The 15415-nt window shown below is 38.6% G+C and overlaps 1 protein-coding gene across 2 annotated transcripts in view; it reads left to right on the top strand.

The window, feature by feature from the left end:
* PTPDC1 (protein tyrosine phosphatase domain containing 1) overlaps nucleotides 1-15415 on the top strand; it is a 95850-nt gene that overhangs the window by 54988 nt on the left and 25447 nt on the right. The window lies entirely within an intron of this gene.

The raw sequence follows: 15415 nt of genomic DNA, 5'->3' as shown, positions 1-15415 counted from the left end.
ATGCCATGTCAGGTCATGTGGCATATATTCTATTATTCATCTTCCCTACCTTGTCCCTGACCTCTGCTAAATAACCTTCCCCTAGACCTTTCTTGTGGCTGTTTTTTTCTTGGATTATATATATACTTTTAATTAAAATATTGAAATAATGGTATAGTCACATGCAATTGTAAGAATGCAGAAAGATCCCACTTACCCTTTACTCAGTTTCCACCAATAGTACCATCTTACACTATACCAAAACTATGTACAAAATCACAGCCAGGATATCAACATGGTTATAGTCAAGATACCAGTCAGCTCCATCACTACAAGAAACCCTCCTATTTCCTTGTATAGCCAAACCCACTTACATCCATGACTCTGGCCCCTGATGACCCACCATCAATCAGTTCCTCATTTCCATGATTTTATTATTTTAAAAATGTTATATAAATGAAATTGTACAATATGTAACCTTTTAAGTTTGGCCTTTTTCACTGGGCCTAATTCCTTTGAATTTCATCTACATTGTTGTGTGTATCTACAGTGTTTTTATTTTTATTGCTGAGTAGCATTCTCTGGTATGGATATACCATAGAGGAGGTTATCCATTCATTCATTCATTGAGTGACCTATGGGTTGTTTCTGTTTTAGCATTATTATGAATAACATGCACATAAAGGTTTTTGTGTGAGCATGAGTTGTGTCATCACTGTGGGACAAATAGCCAAGAGTGTACTTCCTAGGCCATATGATTCTTGCATGTATAGTTTTATATGAAACTGCCCAACTGTTTTCCAGAATGCCTGTACCATTTTACATCCCCACCAGCAATGTATGGGTGACCAAATTTCTCTACAGCCTCACCAGCATTAGTTGTTATCACTATTTTCTTTAGGCATTCTTGTAGGCATCTGTGGTATCTCATTGCAGATTGCTGATGACTTATTAGGTCTAGGAGGTTTTTGGAGAGTCTTTCATATTTCCCATATAAATTGTCATGTCTGCAAATAAGTATAACTTTGGTTTCTTCTCTTTACAATACATATGTTATTATTTCTTTTCCTTGCTTTATTGTAGTGGCCTAGAACTCCTACTGAGCAGACTTAAGAGTCATGAGCGCAGATATCCTTGACTCCTTCCCGATCTTAGGGACTGAAAGGTCAGTCCCTAAGACTAAGACTAAGACTAAGGTCAAGGTCAGTCCTTGACCTTTCAGTATGATGTTGAGTTTTCAGTAGGTGCTCTATGACAAGTTGAATTAATTGTCCTTTCTTGTTAACTTGCTGAGATATTTTTTATCATGAATAGATGTTGCAATTTATCAGATGTTTTTCTGTGTAATAGATAAAATCATGATTCTTCTTTTTTAGTCTGTTGATATGGTGGGTTAATATATTGATTGATTTTTGAATGTTGATCCATTTTTACAAGCCTGCAATAAATCCCACCTGGTAATGGTGTATATATCATTTTATGCACTGGTGGATTTGGTTTGCTAATACTTTTGTTGACAGTTTTGTGCTTAAGTTCTAAAGAGACATTGGATTATAGTTTAATTTTTTTGTACTATCTATCTGACTTTGGTGAAGGAGTGATCCTAGCCTCAGAAAAGGGGTTGGAAATGTTCCATCCTCTTGTATTTTCTGGAAGATATTGTGTAAAACTGGTGTTTAGTCTTTCAATGTTGGGTAGCATTTTCTAGTATCTCAGTGGTAGTCTTTTGCCCTAGGGGGCTGCTGATTTTTTTTGTCCAGTATTTTCAAATAATGTTTATTACTTTTCTGCCCTGAGTACCTTGTATCAGTCCTTCGGGTATCCCCCAGAGAGGTTTAAACAAACACATACCACTATATGCAAATAAGGTCTACTTTGCTCCCTCTGGAAGAATCCCACACTGGAAATTCAGGCTGCTGATTTCAAGAGTGCCTGTCAAGCTGGGGAGTGGTGGGGCAGTGTACAAGTGACAGTCTTGCCTTTATCTTGATTCAGCATTTTAAAGTTGCCTGTTCTTGATGCAGCATTTGCTTGGTTGTTGTACATCTTTCAATATTTTCCAGAGTTCTGACTTAGTGGGTTCTGTCAGCTTCTGATTGCTTTTATATTTCTGTTGGTAGGCTGGGTGTTTAGAGCTGTCTACTCCCATCCTGTTGTTGTTACACCTCTTTTATTCTTGAATAATATTTTGCTAGATATAAAATTTGCATATGACAGTTATTTTCTCTCAGAAAACTTGAAAAATGTTCATGTCACTTCCTACTAGCCTTGAAGGGGCTGAGAAGTGGCTGTCATTCAGATTGGGCTTTTCCTAGAACTATGTCATTTCTCTCTGGTTGCTTTCAATATTTTTTGTCTTCAGTTTTCAGAAGTTTTATTATAATGCATGTTGGCATGGATTTCTTCGTTGTATCCTATTCAAGGCTCATTTAGCTTCCTGAACAAGTAGATGTAAGTATTTCCCCATTATTGGGAGATTTTTAGCCATTATTTCTTTGCATACCTTTTCAGTCCCATTCTCTTCCTGCTTTCCCTCTGGGACTCAAAATGATACGAATGTTGTTAGCTCTTTAATTAATGTCCTACAAGCCTCTGAGAATCTGTTCATTTTTATTAGTCTATTTTACTCTGTATTGTTCATATTGTATAATTTCTGTTGATCTGTCCTCAAGGTCAATAATGATATTCTCTGTCATCTTCACTATATACTATTGAGCCCATCCAGAGAGTTTTAATTTTATTTTTTAAATATATTTTATTGGTTATGCTATTATAGTTGTCCCATTTCCCCCCCTTTATTCCCCTCCACCCTGCAAACCCTCTCCCACCCATATTCCCCACCTTTAGTTCATGTCCATGTGTCATAAGCTCTTTAGCTTCTACATTTCCCATACTATTCTTACCTTCCCCCTGTCTATTTTCTACCTACCACCTATGCTACTTATTCTCTGTACCTTTCCACCCTCTATCCTCCTCCCACTTCCCTGTTGCTAACCCTCCATGTGATCTCCATTTCTGTGGTTCTGTTCCTGTTCTAGTTGTTTGCTTAATTTATTTTTGTTTTTGTTTTAGGTGTGGTTGTTAATAATTGTGAGTTTGCTATCATTTTACTATACATGTTTTTTATCTTCTTTTTCTTAGATAAGTCCCTTTAACATTTCATAAAATAAGATCTTGGTGATGATGAACTCCTTGAACTTGACCTTATCTGAAAAGCACTTTATCTGCCCTTCCATTCTAAATGAAGGCTTTTCTAGATAGAGCAATCTTGGATATAGGTCCTTGCCTTTCATGACTTGTAAAACTTCTTTCCAGCCCCTTCTTGCCTGACAAAGATGGTTCTTCTCAGATGGTGAGTTACAGAAAGGAGGGTAGAATAGAAGGAAGTCTGTGTTGTTGGATTAGAATTGGTAATATCAGGGTGAACTCTTTGCTTTAAATATACATTCATACCTAAATAAGTATGTATGTAAATGTGTGACGTGTTCGCATGTATGTAGTGCACATATTCCTTAGCTCTGTCCATTGAGAGGGTCTGTTGGTGACAACACTCTAATAGCACTGAGCACAACTAGCGCCCAGATTTGATTTCTAAATACTGGTATTCACCAGCAAACAGCAAGGCTTCTTATTATCATGAGGCATATTATCATGAGGAAACAGACACACCCAAATTGAGAGGCATTCTACAAAATAACTAGCCTGTACTCAAAAGTCAAGGAAAGACTGAGGAATTTGTTCTAGAGTGAAATGAATGAAGGAGACAGAACAATTTAAATATGGCATTGTATGAACATTGTATGGAGTGATTTTACTATAAAGAATATTGAGATAATCAGTGAAGCTTGAGTGAAATCTGCGGAATAAAGGGCAACTAGTTATGGATTAATTATAATTTTCTGACTTGGGAATTGTAGGCAATATCTTTGTTTATGGGAAATAAATGCTAAGGTATTTGGAGTAATGAGGAAGCCTGACTGCATCTTACTCTCAAATAGTTCAAGAGAATATATTCTTAATGTTAAAACTTTTCTGTAAGTTTGAGATTGGTTCAAAATAAAAAATAAAATAAAATACTCTACAAAAAGTTTTTAAAATTAAAACCAAGTTGTTCAACTGTGTTGCATGCTGCTGCACAGAGAAAACAGTCCACTTTGAAACAGAGGCCATTAGAGACTTTATCAAGAGCAAGTTCCATTGGGCAGTGGAGGCTGAGACCAGAGTTAAACAGAAGTTGAGGATGAGACCTGTGACAAAAGGAAATGGAAGATATGGTCAGTTTTTTTACTTTAAATGTGGAGGGAGTGCAGAGGGGCCCTCAGAAGAAGGGAAATCATAGTGAAGGATCTGGAAACAATGATGTATACTAGTATGTTTGGAAAATTTAAGAGTTATCCTAAACAAGGGAGGTCTTGCAGAAGTTCTGTCTTCCAGTATTTGAAAATCTTGCCAAAGAGATGCTTTGTTTTTTTTATTTTTAGAAGGTTGAACTAGAACCAGTGTTTACAGAGAAATTGATTTTGATTCAACATTAGCAAACCTGTTGAGCTGCCCAGCAATTGAATCCTTAGTTGCTGTGTGAGAAGTGAGCCTCCTGTCACAAAAAGTGGAAAACAAGAAGCTGGAAAGTAGGTGTTCCAGCCCAGTTCCTGAATGTGACTCCTTTATTGATTTAGGACTGAGAATATAGATGAACCTGCTCCTAGCACATTCTCAGATTCATTGTTGCACAAGTGTTTAAGTCCGAATTATTAGTGCTTTCTGAAATCTTGAGTATAACAGGAAATTACCAGTTCTTCAGGTTCCTCTTTAATTTTGCTGATTATTATGCTTATTACAAGTGTAGATAATTTCACATTTGCAATGATCAGTATCTCATTTAGTTCTAAGAGTCTACACAGTGTATCATTAGCAATCTATAATTGATCCCAATTTAAATTTTTAAATTGATTTTTAGGTTGTAGTACAAATGTGCTTTGTTATAGATGTTTAAAACAAAAATGTGGGTATATGTAACTGAATTGACCCACAAAATTAATAATGAGAAATATCTGGGATCAAGAAGGTTGGCACAGGAGGAAGATGGTGACGAGGTAGGAGAGAGCAGATTCCACTTCCCCCTACACACTGGAGAAAAACCTAGCTGATCTATGGAGGAACAGAGCAAATAGCCAATAGTACCCCAGCATATATGAAAATAAGAGTCCAAAAAATTATAGTGGACACTGAAAAACCAGACGATAAGGAGACTGCTTCAGGACAATAAGGTCCCAGAGACCAGCATGGGGGCCAGGACAGCTGCAGCTCCAGGCCCGGCGCCTGCTGCTGGGTCTGCCACAGAGTCCTTGGGAGAGAACTGGGTCAACTGCTCCCTCCCTGGCCAAACAAGGTTTAAGCAGCACCAGGAGAGACCTGGTTGCTTGAAGTCGCAGAGGGGGGAATAAGGACAAGTGGCAAACACACAGGGGCTGTGATCACCTACAGTCTGTAGATGCCAGCTCAGGAGAGTTGAGAGTCTCACAGTGATGGGCCTTGACCCCAATAGTCACTGGTCTAGCTGGAGAATTGGCTGTGCGAGAAGCCAGGCTGCTGTACAGAGCTGCAAGCTTGAGTAGGAGGAATTTCTCAAAAAGAAAAAGTGAAAAGAGAGACACTGCTTGGGGAATTCTCCTGCAGCAATCACTCTGGCGTATTCCCTACCCAACCGGGCAGCAATCCCAAGGATGTGCAGAAGGTTATGTAGAATGCCCTGCACACCCCCATAGCACTGAGAAGGATGGGCACCCGAACCTATGGGACTGAGGCAGCCTGGCGAAGTGCCCGTACCCCAGCCCATAGCGGTAACCCTCGGGAAAGTGCCCTCTCAGCAAGGCCTGGATCCTACACCCAATGCACCAGGGACAGGGGCCAGACTATCTCTCAGGAGTGTGCCCATTAGGATGACTGAATGCAGATCCAGAAGGGAGAAAAGCCATACCAGTTGCCCCTAAGCCTGCTGCAGCCAGCAAGACCAGAAAAACTGGTTAGGCCAGTTTGAAACCAACAAGAGCCTTTTTTTCCTCTTTTTTTTAAAGATTTTATTTATTTATTTTTCGAGAAGGAAGGGAGGGGGATAGAGAGAGACAAACACCAATGTGCAGTTGCTGGGGCTCACGGCCTGCAACCCAGGCATGTACCCTAGCTGGGAATCGAACCTATGACACTTGGGTTCGCAGCCCACGCTCAATCCACTGAGCTATGCCAGCCAGGGCCACCTTTTTTTTCTAAGTAATTTTTAAATTTTTACTATTTTTTATCTTTCAATTCCTTTTTCCTTTCTTTTCTTCTTCCTTGTTTTATTCCTTCTTCCTTTCCATTTTATCTGTTCTTCCTCCCTTCTTCTGCTTTCTTTTTTAAGTACCCACCAGTGAGACAGAAAAACCTGGAACTGTGAAAAGACCAGAGTTGGACCCAAAGAGGGGGCATCCCAACAGCTGAGACAGTGTGACAAATTTCACTTTGCTATTACAGAGAACCTGCAAGTCATTACATATTTGTATTATCATTCTTTCATTATTCTTACATCTTTTATTTTAATACTGTTTTTCTATTTCTCTTCTTTCTGTATAGTATTCTTTACTTGGCTAGTTATATTGAGTCATTTGACAGGTTTCCCCCCTGTTCTATCTTTCATAGCGTATTGCTAATTTACTGTCCTTCACATCACTTGTTTCCATTAGCACACTACTCAAGGTCCTATACACCCTATTCTTGTTATCCAGATCACATAGATTCTGTCATATGATTGTTGCTCTAATATTATTGTAAGTAATAGCTGTTCCATACAATTGTAAATACTTCACAACATCCCTCTGAGATCTTAGCCCACTTCATGGTTTCCTGAACTCTATTACTGTAGTGGTTAACTCTATTCTCGCACACACTAAACCTATTTACTATCTTTTACTCTCACCTTACCTCAGAATCTGACCTCCCACAACCTCACTGCTTTCTAGATCCAACTCAAAATCCTTCCCTCCCCAAAAAGAGTCCTATCTTCTTTCCATCCTTTCTAAAAAGTGGCTAGTTGAGTGGAAGATCATGGTTAACACTACACATACCCAAAGGATCTCCTATCTCTTCTCTACTGACTTGTACTGTAAATATCATAGAATACTTTCCTGTGGTCTTAAACCATTTTTTAAAAGATTTATGTATATTTATTTTTAGAGAAGGGAAGGGAGGGAGAAAGAGAGAGAGAGAAACATTAATGTGTGGATGCCTCTCATGTGGCCCGCAACCCAGGCATGTCCCCTGACTGGGAATTGAACCTCCGATGCTTTGGTTTGCAGCCCAAACTCAATCCGCTGAGTTACACCAGCCAGGGCTGTCTTAAACCATTTTGCTTTCCCCCTCCAACTGATCACAGAAAGGAGTTGGTGGAAGCTGTGACGCCAGGGTACCCACTGGAAGAGGAAACCCAACAACAAAGGAACCACCAACAGATAACAACAGAAGAAGGTGAAGGAGGGAGTGGAGCCACACTAATCTCAATCCAGGACCTATATAGAAATACAACTAAATAGTGGAGAAATTACACAGAAGGAACAACTGAAGAAGAGCAAGAGAGAATCCTCAAAACCTTGTACACATGGAAGAACCAGCTTCAACACAACCTGCCTTTACCAGCACAACAAAATACAACTGGTGGTGGACAGAGTGACCCTCAGTTACCCAGCTGGTGGGAAGGACCCACCAAAGAAAGACCCAACAACAATCAAAACCCAAACACAATCACAGAGCCAACTTAAACGACAGCCCAAGACCAGTGAGCTTGGGAGATCAAGGAGACTGCATCACTGAACCTCACAGGTATTCTACCATAGAAGTTCACACCATAAACCCAGGGAGCCAGAACAGATCAATTTTAGAAGCTGAGGCTAACAAGAAGAGTCTCACAAACAATGGAAAGAAAAAGAAACAATCCCCAAATGAAAGGAAGGGAGGAAGCCTCAGAAAGAATGCTAAATGAAATAGAGGCAACTCAACTATCAGATATTGAGTTCAAAGCCATGGTTATTAGGAAACTCAATGAGCTCACAATAAATTACCAGAAACTACAGGGAAACTACAATGAGCTCACTGCAAATTATGTGAACATGAAAAAGGAAATAGAAACTATCAATAAGGGCCAAGAGGAAATGAAGAATACAATTTCTGAACTGAAGAACACAGTAGAAGGAATGAAAAGCAGGATCAATGAAGCAGAAGATCGGATCAGTGAGCTGGAGGACAAAGTAGGAAAACACACCCAGAAAGAGCAAGAAAAAGAAAAGAGGCTCAGAAAGAATGAAGAGGGATTAAGAGAAATGCAAGACAAGATGAAACATCATAATATCCATATAATTGGGATACCAGAAGGAGGAGAGCAAGGGATAGAAAACCTGTTTGAAAAAGAAATGATGGAAAACTTCCCCAATTTGATGAGAGAAAAAGTCACACAAATCCAGGAAACACAGAAACTCCCAATCAAGAGGAACCCAAAGAGGTCCACTTCAAGACATACCATAAATAAAGTGGTAAAATTCCAAGACGAACAGAGAATCTTAAAGGCAGCCAGAAAGAAACAGGAAGTAACATGCAAGGGATCCCTGATAAGGTTAGCAGCTGACTTCTCCATGGAAATGCTCCAAGCCAGAAGATAATGGCAAGAACTGTTCCAAGTAATGAGAACCAGAGGACTGCAACCAAGGCTGCTTTACTCAACAAGTCTCCCAGTCAAGACAGAAGGCCAAATCAGGAGCTTCCCAGACAAAAGAAGTCTAAAAGAATACACCTCCACCAAACCAGCTCTGCAAGAGATGCTAAAGGCACTGCTTTAAGGAAAGGAAGGAAAAGACAGAGGCAGAAAGTAACACAGATACAAAAATGGCAATGAATAAGTACCTATCAATAATAACCTTAAATGTAAATGGATCAAATGCTCCAATCAAAAGACATAGAATAACTGAATAAGTAAGAAAGCATGACCCACACATATGCTGCATACAAGAGATCCACCTCAGGACAACAGACCTACACAGACTGAAAGTGAAGGATGGGAAACAAATTTTCCAAGCAAATGGACAGGGGGAAAAAAGCTTGGGTAGCAATGCCCATATCAGACAAGATAGACTTCTAAAAAAGGGCCATAAAGAGAGACCCAGAAGGTCACTTCATAATACTCAAGGGAAGAATCCACCAAGAAGACATAACCATTGTAAATATATATGCACCCAATATAGGAGCACCCAAATACATAAAGAAAATCTTAGAGGACTTCAAGAAAGATATTGACAGCAACACAATTAGAGTAGGGGATTTTAACACCCCACTGTCAAAAATGGACAGATCTTCCAAACAAAATATCAACAAAGATATTGTGGCATTGAGCAATGCCCTAGATGAAACGGACTTAATTGATATATGTAGAACCCTTCATTCCAAAGAAGCTAAATACACATTATTTTCAAGTGCACGTGGAACATGTTCAAGCATAGACCACATGATAGGACACAAAACAAGCCTCAACAACTTTAAGAAAATTGAAATCATACCAAACATTTTCTCAGATCACAAGTGACTGAAACTAGAAACGAACCCCAAGGGAAATAACCCAAAACACTCAAACTAATGGAGATTGAATAGCATGCTATTAAACAATGAATGGGTCAAGAATGAAATTAGAAAAGAAATCAAAAAGTTTCTGGAAACAAAAGAAAATGAACTCACAATAACCCAAAACTTATGGGACACAGTGAAGGCAGTCCTGAGAGGGAAGTTCATAGTGATACAGGCCAACCTAAAAGAGATAGAAACATTTCAAACAAACAACCTAACCCTACATCTACAAGAACTCAAGGAACAAAAACAAAGACAGCCCAGAGCAAGTAGAAGGAAGGAAATAACCAAGGTCAGAGCGGAATTAAATGACATAGAGACTAAAAGCACAATTCTAAGGATCAATGAATCCAGGAAAAGATAAACAAAATTGACAAGCCTTTAAGCAGACTCATCAGGAAAAAAAGAGAGACAACCTAAATAACACAATCCGAAACAAAAGAGAAGACATTACAGAAACACAAAGGATTGTAAGAAAGTACTATGAAGAACTGTATGCAAAGAAATTTGAAAACCTAGGTGAAATGGACAAATTTCTAGAAAAATATAGCCTCCCAAAATTGAATGAAAAAGCAGAAAGCCTGAACAGACCAATAATAGCAAAAGAAATTGAAGCAGTAATCAGAAAATTCCTGACACTCAAAAGCCGTGGACTTGATGGTTTCACAGGAGAATTCTACAAAGCATTTAAGGAAGAGCTAACCCCTATCCTTCACAGACTATTCAAAAAGTCCAAAAAGATGGAAGACTCCCAAACTCCTGTTATGAAGCCAGCATCATCCTAATCCCAAAACCAGGTAAAGACACAACAAAGAAAACTTCATGCCAATATTGCTGATGAACATAGATGCTAAAATCCTTATCAAAATATTAGCATACCACATCCAACAGTACATTAAAAAGATCATACACCATGTCCAAGCCAGATTCATCCCAGGAGTACAAGGATGGTACAATATTTGCAAATCATTAAATGTAATACATCACATAAATAAAAGCAAAGACCAAAATTACATGATTTATATCAATAGATGCGGAAAAAGCATTTCATAAAGTACAGCACCCATTTATGATAAAAACACTCAGCAAAGTGGGAATACAGAGAGTATTACTCAACATAATAAAGGCCATATATGAGAAACCTACAGCCAACATCATACTCAATGGGCAAAATGTTAAATCTTTTCCACTAAGATTAGGAAGAAGACAAGGTTGTCCACTTTCACCACTTCTATTCAACATACTATTGGAAGCTTTAGCCACAGCGATCAGACAAGAAAAGGAAATAAAATGCATCCAAATTGGAAAGGACTAAACAAAATTGTCATTATTTCCGATGACATGATAGTGTACATAGAATATCCTATATACTCTGCCAAAAAACTACTCGACCTAATAAATGAATTTGGCAAAACAGCAGCATACAAAGTCAATATCCATAAATCAAAGGCATTTTTGTATACCAGCAGTGAAACACAGAAGCAGAAATCAGGATAAAAATCCCATTTGATATATCAAAAAGAAAAATAAAATACCTAGGAATAAACCTAACCAAGGAGGTAAAAGACCTATACTCAGAAAACTACACAACACTGAATCAAGGAAGACACAAACAAATGGAAACATATACAGTGTGCATGGATTGGAAGAATTAACATCATCAAAATGTCCATACTACCCAAAGCAATTTACACATTCAATGCAATACCTGTTAAAGTAGCAAATGCATATTTCACAAGCATAGAACAAACACTTCAAAAATTTATATGGAAAGAGAAACCATCCTGAATAGCTGCTACAATTTTGAGAAAGAAAAGCAAAGTAGGAGTGATCATAATACTTGATACCAAACTGTATTACAAAGCCACTGTAATCAAAACAGCCTGGTACTGGCATAAAAACAGGCACATGGATCAATGGAACAGAATGGAGAGCCCAGAAATAAACCCAAGTCTCTACAGTCAAGTAATATTCGACAAAGGGGACAGCAACATAAAATGGAGTAAAAATAGCCTCTTCAACAAATGGTGTTGGCAGAGCTGGACAGCTACATGCAAAAAAATGAAACTCGAGCACCAACTTACACCATACACAAAAATAAATTCAAGATGGATAAAAGATTTAAATATAAACCATGACACCATTAAAGTCCTAGAGGAGAACACAGGCAGGAAAATCTCAGATATTTCAAGCAGCAACATTTTCACTTATATGTCCCCTAGAGCAAGGGACATAAAGGAAAGAATAAACAAGTGGGATCTCATCAAAATAAAAAGCTTCTTCATGGATAAAGAAAACAGTATTAAAATAAAAAGAGAACCAACTGTATGAGAAAACATATTTGCCAATGACACCTCAGACAAGGGTTTAATCTCCAAAATATATAAAGAACTTACATGACTCCACTCTAAGAAGACAAGCAACCCAATTACAAAATGGGCAAATGACTTGAACAGATACTTCTCCAAGGAGGACATACAGAGGATCCAGAGACTCATGAAAGTATGCTCAGCATGGCTAGCTAACAGAGAGATGCAAATTAAAACCACAGTGAGATACCACTTCACACTGGTCAGAATGGCCATTATAAACAAAGCAACAAACTACAAGTGTTAGAGAGGTTGTGGAGAAAAGGGGACCCTAGCGCACTGTTGGTGGGACTGCAGACTGGTACAACCACTATGGAAATCACTATGGAATTTTCTCAGAAAACTCAAAATGGATCTGGGTTTTGACCCAGCAATTCCACTGCTAGAATTCTATCCTGAGAACCCTGAAACACCAATCCAAGAGAACCTATACACCCCAATGTTCATAGCAGCACAATTTACAATAGCTAAGTGCTGGAATCAACTTAGGTGCCCATCAGTAAATGAATGGATCAAAAAACTTTGGTACATTTACACAATGGAATTCTATGCAGCAGAAAGAAAGAAGGAGCTCCTACCCTTTGCAACAGCATGGATGGAACTGGAAAACATTATGCTAAGTGAAATAAGCCAGGCAGTGAAAGACAAATACCATATGATCTCACCTTTAACAGGAACCTAAACAACAAAACAAACAAACAAGCAAAATATAACCAAAGACTCTGAAATTGAGAACAAGCTGACAGTGACCATAGAGGAGAGGGGAGGGAAAATTTCAGGGGAAAAGGGGAAGGGTTTACAGGAACAAGTATGAAGATCACATGGACAAAAATTAGAGGGGGTGGAAATGGGAGGGAGGTGGGGAGGGCTCGGGGGATGGGCTGGAATGGGAATAAAAAACAGAAAACTGTACTTGAACAACAATTAAAATTTTAAAAAATAATAAAGTATTAATTCTGAGAAAAAAAGAAGGTTGGCACAAAACCCTGTCAGAGACAGCATCTCTTGATCCATATTTTCATGCTGTATTTCTCTCTGACCTCAGAAAGAAACCTATGTTGAGTTGCTGAAAATATTACTTACCTTTTTCAGTGTATTCATCCTTGGTTGTTGAAATATATAAATAAAAATACAAACTTTCAAAATTAATTTTGCTTAGCAGTCATATCATCCCCAGAAATTTACTAAATGAGAAACACAGAATCAAAAAAGGTTCTAGTCCTGAAAATGTTGGTCCTCTTTTTAAATAAAATTATTTTATTTAAAATTATTTTAAATAAAATAATGTTTATAATAACATTAATATCTAACAACTAAGGAATGATTAGTTTGATATGTCATAATTATTGTCCTTTCATTAATAAGACTAAAGCAAAATGTGTATTTACAATATGACTATATGTATGCAGAAAATCCACATGGACAAAGACTGGGGGGATACGGGTCTAGAGTGTTATGGGTGGGACTTATGATGCGCTTCCGTATTGTAAAGCCATTTAGTATATATTGAAAGTAGTTTCCAAAAATGGATTTGACTGTGTATTGGGCATTTTGCCAAGGAACAGTCTGAAGCATGAGACGGTGGGGCGACAGTTCTGTTGTGTCTAGGGGAAACACAGGCCTCTGCCTTCACCTACCCATAGTTGGACAGTGCTCCATTTCAGCACCAGTCTAGCTTCAGGCTCATCCCAGCACCCACAGGACCCCTGGGTGATGTCAAGGACATTCTGAGAAAGAGGGCTGCTTCAGCTCCACTTCCCTAAATATCTCTAGTTGCTTGCACTCTACTCTGTAGATGTCCTTAGAGTTGCAGACATCGGGATCTCCCATTCACTGCTGAGACCTCCTGTTTGCCACTTCACAGGCCTTGTATCTCAAATGGAGCTGACCTGCCTAGTTGTCACACACCTGCTCCTCACTAGCTCCCTTGTTAACCAGCTTCAGTGTCTCTTGCTCACTTAGGTAGGAAGTCCCGGCACTGTCTCCTGCCCCTGTCTTCCAGCTGCCATTTATCAGCCCCTATACTGTCTCATACCCAGGCTTTGCTCCATTTATAGTCAGTGTCCCAGTAGGTCTCTAGTCTTGCACTTCCAGCTTTCTCTCTGCAGGGCAGCATTAACCACTGCATGGGTACTTGTTCAGCAGCTTGATTCTAACTCCCTGTTCCCCAGGTAGCAGGCACAGACCCCTTAGTTTGAGCACTTAGGGCCATCTGCCACCAGGTTCCAACTTGTCTTCAATGCTGCACCTACTCTTTTCTCTCCTGTAAAGCTCTGGAAGCCTGAAAACGTTACTCTCAGTTGGCTGTGTACTAAATAATCACAGCATAGTGCTACACTGTGAGTAGGCATTTGAGTACCAAATCGTCTATCTTATTTGACAGAGTGCATCCTGCTGGGGAGATTGCCGGAGGTGGGGGGGGGGGGGGGGTGCACTTTTAAAAAGTGCTTGCTTAAGGCATTATTAATTGTTAGAATAAACAGGACAAAATAAAAAAAGAGCCCTATCTGTGGCAATAGATCGTTTCTGTATGCACACAGCTGAAATAGAAGTTTGGAGACTGGCAGACAGAAAGGGGAAGGCTGGGGTGGGAGTAGGGGGCAGTACAGCCTGACATTAATCAGGGAGGAGGCGGACAATTGGTGGTTGTTAGAGTTTCTGTTCTCTTTATATTCTTTATCCTCAAGTTGCAACCTCCCCCTCACCCAGTTCCTTTAAAAAATGTGATGCTTAGTGAGGCTTTTTGTTTTTAGGTTGTTTTTTTTTCTTTTGCATGCTTCTGCCAAGACATTATTCAAGGTTCTTTTTCCCGTCACTGACAAAATGTGTATAATTGTATTTTGAGTTTTTGAGAAGTCTGGCTATTATAACTACCCAATAAAGGTATTACCAGGAATTGGGTTTTCACATTCTGAAGATAAAAATACAAAACTGTTTTCTGATTAATTTATCAGCCCTAAAGATGTCTTTATTTGTTTTATCCAACTATTTAATAGTTCTATGAAGAAAACAGAAAACTTTTTGATTTTGAAAAATGGAATGGGGTTTTAATAATGTTATCAGATATCCTGCATGTCCCATTTCATTACAATTAACTTTCTATCCTGTTCCTGAGAGTAGTGAAAAGAACTTTTTTCAACATGTTCAGAGAATAGATATGAAATAAAAGAATTTAAACCTTTTAGTATATGTGTAAAAGACAGTGTTTACATCATAAAGACATTTTTCTAAATCCATTATAGTATTTTAGATGTAATTTTTGAGCAGTCAGATCTTTTAAATGTGTTTAAAAACAAAATAGACTAGTCACAATTTAGGAATAATTTATTTAAAAAACATGTTAATCCTCCACATAGTTGAACAATCTCTCCAAACCACAGTTCAATTCCTGTGGGACTTGGCCTGTACATCTCTGAGTGGGAATCAGT

This window comes from Phyllostomus discolor, chromosome 3 (genome assembly GCF_004126475.2).
Source record: "Phyllostomus discolor isolate MPI-MPIP mPhyDis1 chromosome 3, mPhyDis1.pri.v3, whole genome shotgun sequence".
Taxonomy (NCBI): Eukaryota; Metazoa; Chordata; class Mammalia; order Chiroptera; family Phyllostomidae; genus Phyllostomus; species Phyllostomus discolor.
This window is presented reverse-complemented; position numbering and strand designations above follow the sequence as displayed.